Source organism: Vicugna pacos, chromosome 8, assembly GCF_048564905.1.
Source record: "Vicugna pacos chromosome 8, VicPac4, whole genome shotgun sequence".
Taxonomy (NCBI): domain Eukaryota; kingdom Metazoa; phylum Chordata; class Mammalia; order Artiodactyla; family Camelidae; genus Vicugna; species Vicugna pacos.
Window position 1 is genome coordinate 14,960,602 of NC_132994.1, and position 6,000 is coordinate 14,966,601.

Genomic DNA, 6,000 nt, shown 5'->3' on the forward strand with positions numbered 1-6,000 from the left:
GAGATGATGATTTGAAACGATACCTCGTTACCTTCCTGTAGTATGGATACCTTAAAATCTCTGCTTGCCAGTAGGCACTGAAGCCAGTCATGAAATGCAGTTCTGAGACAGGAAGGATAAATCTCATTATATGTTCTTTGGCCAAATACCTGTGCGGACCCACCTTCCTCTTCTAACTGTGAAAAGGTTGGACTAAAACCAAACAAACAAACAAAAGATCTAAAGATAAAAACTTTAAGTTAAAAAACTGTAGAAATTTAACCATTTTTTCATGACAATATACATTAAATTTACCATTTAACCCTGACTCACCCAAATAACAGATTATCACTTAATTTAGTTAACAAATAACTGATTTTCAAATAGAACATGACATTAATCACAGTTTTCTGAATGGCAATATTACATGGCTTTTTACTTCTCAGTATCTGCTTCATTTTTTGGAAAAATTTGGTGTTACAGTTAGAGAAAATACACATTAAATATGATTTATTTTTAAGTAAAGTTTTTCCATCACAAAAAAAAATGGTTCCAAAAACTACTTAAATTTCACCTTTTAATGACTAACTAGTAACTGCTTTAAAATTGCCACTAGTTCCTGACGCTACCATAAATTATTTGTCTTCATATCACAGACATTATAAAAAATAATAATTCAAAAAACTACACATGCAAAAAAGTTAGCCTTATTGGGTTGCTGTATTTAATTTGAATTTCAGGAGACAGAATATTCTTCGTTTTTGGAGATCGAGTCAAAATACATTGACCTTGTTAACTTGGAGCCCACAGGCTATATCTAGTGGTTAGCATCCAGCGACCTGCCAGAAATACAGCTAAGCCAGCATTAGGCACCAACTGTCACTCTGTAATGCCACCAGAAACGTGGCATTTCAAACCTAGTTCTAAGCTGAAGCTCTAATACAGTGGCAGAGCTCCAGACCTTCTGGTTTATGGGAGAAGGAGACTATGTGGATGAAAGGCTGTACTCAGGAGAGCTATACAAGAGATTCATTCATGACAGATGAAGAGACTTGGTAGGAAGCACGTAGGCCAGGGTGGAAAATTGGAGTACTAAAATAAACTTTGCTCTAGTGGAAACAGCAGGACCAAACTGTTTTCCTAAAGACATGGTCTATTTTCTGAAAGGAAATTGGGAATCTTTGGGCAGGAGAAAAGAATTGTATAGATTTAGTAGGAAAGTCATTAAGTCACTTTGGGGTTTTGACAATAACCAGGCTTTAGGTACTTGTCCACGCAGATCCATTTAAATCATGCAAGATTTCTGAATTAGAGTAGAATTTATATTGACACAGGAACCTTAGCTGTAGCAGTGCATTTCTGGGCTGTTTAGATTCAGATTTGGAGATAAGGAATCTTTGCCGGAGCCACAGGCAAAGAAAACAAAGGCTGGAGGAAGTAACCAGTCACTTTCCCTGTGCTTCCCCCTCTGCACCTCCCCGCCCCCATAGCCACTTACATCGAGGCTACTGGAGCTTGAAAGGCGGGTCCTCAGAGCACTTTTCTCTCCTTACACGGTGGAGGTACAACAGAAAAGAACAAATCTGACTCCGTATTACATCTGTTCTTTTGGCTCTAACCCTGTGCTCTGTTTCCTGTGCTTAGTCATGCTGGTTCTCCACCTTTTGTAAAAGAATACTGCCTAAAGCCTGAAATAGACGCGATAGCCCATTCTCAAGGCCCTAACCTTTAAGGGGATTAACACTTTCCCATTCATATAAGGCTAAAAAGTTGCAGAAGAGAAAATAACCTTTGTCTTGTTGGAGGTTTTCAGGGACACCATGACCTGACCCACATGGACAGTTACAAAAACAAAGGATTCAGACACCAAGAAGTTTGCAACAACCAACCCCAAAGCCCCCTCTTTATAGTGTAAAAGGAGCCTGAATTCTGACTTGAGGTAGATGGTTCTCTAGGACGGTAGCCCCTCATCTTCTCGCTCTGCTGGCTGAGTGACTCAAAATACCATTCTTATCTCACAGTTTTTGTGGGTTGGGAATTTGGAGGCAGCTTAGCTTGATACCCTGGCTCAGGGTCTCACTGAAGATATGTCAAGGTGATGCCCAAGGCTGCTTGCATCTCAAAACTCAACCAGGGAGAATCAGATTCCAAGTTCACTGACATGGATGTCAGCAGGGTTCGGTTCCTGGTTGGCCTTGCTTGCTACATGGGGCTCTCCATAGGGAAGAGCAACCATCAGCAACTTGTCCACCAGAACAGGCAAGTAAAAAGAGCCAGAGAGAGAAAGAGAGTACAGCATGTGCTTCCAAATCTCAGAACTGACTTGCATCACTTTTGCCCTATTCTATTCTGTGGAAGCAAGTCACTGGGTTTTCCACACTCAAAGGGAGGAGATTCTACAAAGTGTTTGAATACCAGGAGGTGGGGCTCTTTGGGAGCCACTTTAGAGACTGCCTACCACACCTGACGTGGGAAATTCTTTATAATTCCAGGGCTTTTTCATATCTCAGCACTTTTGGATAGTTGTTTCTGAAGGTTAGGGGGTTTTATTTTCCTAAAACATGGTCCATTTTGTACTTTAATATTTTTAAAAATGTGGGGAAGGGAGAAATTTCCTATATACATTTAAAAATAATTGCCTAGTTTTCACTTATTAATGATCTCTCTGAACACTTGATATACCTAAAATATTTTTTGACTAAACAAAATTAAAGGGAGTGAAAAGAAAACTGAGATAAATAATATATTTTTTCAAAATTGGTTATTGAACTAGATAATATCATGGAAGATAGCTTATTTGACACATCTATTGTTCAATAACTCCAGTTTTACAAATAAATTAAGACAAAGGGCACTTACTTAAGGCATGGAAGCAAGCTAAGTGTCCACTGACAGATGATCTGATAAAGAAGTTGTGATATGTATATACAATGGAATACCACTCAGCCATAAAAAAGAATAATGCTATTTTCAGCAACATAGATGGACCTGAGATCATCTAAGTGAAGTAAGCCAGAAAGAGAAAGAAAAATACCATATGATATCACTCATACGTGGAATCTTAAAAAAATAGGACACAAATGAACTTATTCACAATACATGAACAGAGTTACAGACATAGAAAACAAACTTATGGTTACCAGGGGAGTAAGGGGACAGGGAGGGATACATTGGAAGTTTAGGATTTGTAGATACTAACTACTATATATAAAATAGATGAACAACAAGGTCCTACAGTATAGCATGGGGAACTATATTCAATACCTTGAATGGCCTATAATGAAAAAGAATATGAAAAGGAATATATATATATGTATAATGAATCACTATGCTGTACACTAGAAATTAACAGAACATTGTAAATTGACTATACTTCAATAAAAAGGAAAAGAAAGATGAAGGCAGGTATAGATGGACAGTAAAATTGTTTCCAAAAAATAAGCAAATCCATAAAATAGTCCAGTCAATTTTTTTAAAAAAAATTTCCTTTTCTCCATGAGGTCAAGAGTTCTCAACCAGGTACTTTTGTACATTTATAGATGTCAAAACTTGATGCGTACTTGCATTTCTCTGTAGGAGTTAATAGTAATCATGAGATTCTCAAAAGAACAAGAACCACTGCCCTAGTCAACAAGAATGTAGGCACTGAATTCTCATATCGAGTCTCATGAATTTGCTTCACAGACACAACAAAAAAGGTAAAGCAAAATTTACTGAAGTTTTCACCTGTTCATTTAATCAATGGAACTAGTGCTGGATTCCATATTCATTCAGCACATATTTATAGAGTATCTACAGATACCAGCCACAGTTCTAGGCAATGGAAATACAAGTTCCATCTTTAAGGAGTTCACATTCCTGAAGATATGGGGGTGGGAGACAGTAAAATACACAGTATTAGGTGTGGTAAGTGTTGTGGAGATATAAGCAGAATATTCCTGAATTCTCTGAAGCTTTAATGGGACTATACAGTTCACCTTAGGTCATCCCTTCTGATCTTTCATAAAACCTTCTAACGTCAGTAAAATACACTCAGTTCAGTCCAGCAAATGGTTGACTTGCTATGGGCTAGTTATTGTGCTGGATGCTGGAGAGGCGGAGACAGGCATGCTGCTCTAAGAATTATCTCAGCTTAGAGGGATCACTTCCTCTAGGAGTCCCTCTAGGCTGGCTTAGGGGTCCCCCCGCTGCGATCACACAGTAACCTGGGGTTAGCTTTATTGTGCTTACCTCCAAGGTGAATCTGTTTAAGTGTTATCTCTGTCCTGCTTGATTATGAGCTCTTTGAGAGCAAGACATACATTTCACTAATCTTTGAATTCCCTAGTGCTTGGGGCAGAGTTGTTCAAGATATGTTTATTGATCTGCACTTGAAGAGGTAGTCTAACTATAGAGGGATTGCACCTGTCCCAGGACTTCCACTAACTTCTGTTTCAAGCAGTAAGATGCTGAATGACTGACATTTTTCCTCTCTTAGGTTTCAATCAAAATCAATGAATATCACTGATATGAGATGGAATACGACATAAGAAGTGGCTTTATCTAGATCACATGCATTCTTTCTGAGGGAGACTGGTTAAAAACACATTGCCGTGTTTTATCAACCAAGACTCGTTCTTCATCTCAGTCCTCTCCCTCTTTCCTGACCTGAGACAGTACCACAGCTCCACCCATCATGTTCCACCTCCATTCTTTCCCTAGGTCAGCAAGTGACCTGGGAAATGGAGAAAAGTGTTTTAAGGCAATGACCTCTGCTTTTGTCTGCTTCGCCGCAAGTTTTAGAAGAAAGGCACAGATTAAGTTTTAAGCTAAGTTTTACAAAAAAGGAATCAGATTCAAGTGTCAGGTCTTCAGGGAAATAGAAAAATTCAAATCAAACTGAACTTCCCAAAGTCAGTGTATTCTATGTGTATATTGTATCAAAACAATTATATCATGTAACCATTTCTCTCTGAATAAGGACTAATCCTCTGCCCACACCCAGCAAATTTTTTTTTATTCAAAATTTTTCTCAAAGGCAGATGTTTTCCCACACTCAGAAATGTGTTCTTGGTCCTCTGAGTATTCATGCTATGCCAAGTTTCAAAGTTTTAGTTCTAAACTCTTTTGTTTAGTTTTTCTTTAGCATATTTCCATAGCAGAGGAGAACATTTTTTTGTCTGTTTGACTGACTCAAAAAGTTCATCATTATTTCTATGAATTCTTGAGAAAATTACTTTTTTTCATTTTATTTTGTATTGAATTGTGGTTGATTTACAATGTTAGCTTCAAATATATAGCAAAGTGATTCAGTTATACATGTACATACATATATGTATATATTTTTCAGATTCTTTTCCATTATAGCTCACTACAAGAAACTGAATATAATTCCCTGTGCTATACAAGAGGTCCTTGTTGTTTATCTATTTTACATACAGTATATATGTCTGTTAATCCCAAACCCCCAATTTATCCCTCCCCCACTTTCCCCTTTCATAACCATAGTTTGTGAGAAAATTACTTTTAATCTAAGACATAGAAGGAGAAATTCCACCAGACAATCTCATTTTTTGAGAATATAACAGATATGAGGACATGGAATCAAAGGCCTGTATCTTCATTATTTTGCTGTCATACTGTATTACTACAACTCTTGATACGTTACTATTACTCAGAAGAGTCGGGTTTAAATTAACAATCCTAAAAGTAATTTAACAGCCCTGTATCAGCCTGGAGGGAAATCTCTAATAGAATGACACAGTGCTCTATCCTTGTCTTTATTCTTTAAGGCTCTTCAGCTTCTTAAATGAAAATGTAGACGGCATACCTTTCTTTAAAAATAAGGTGATATGTATTTTTAAAATTTTTTTAAATGATAAAAAGTTAATACTTAATATAGACAATTTAGAAAACACAGCAGGAAATCATTCATCACAGTGTGACTTTTCTTTCTTGTGGGCAAATTATATTTCCTGAACAAGTTAGCATGGCTCTGAAGTATTTTTGTGTTTCCTGGATGCCCATGTTATAGGCCTAGCA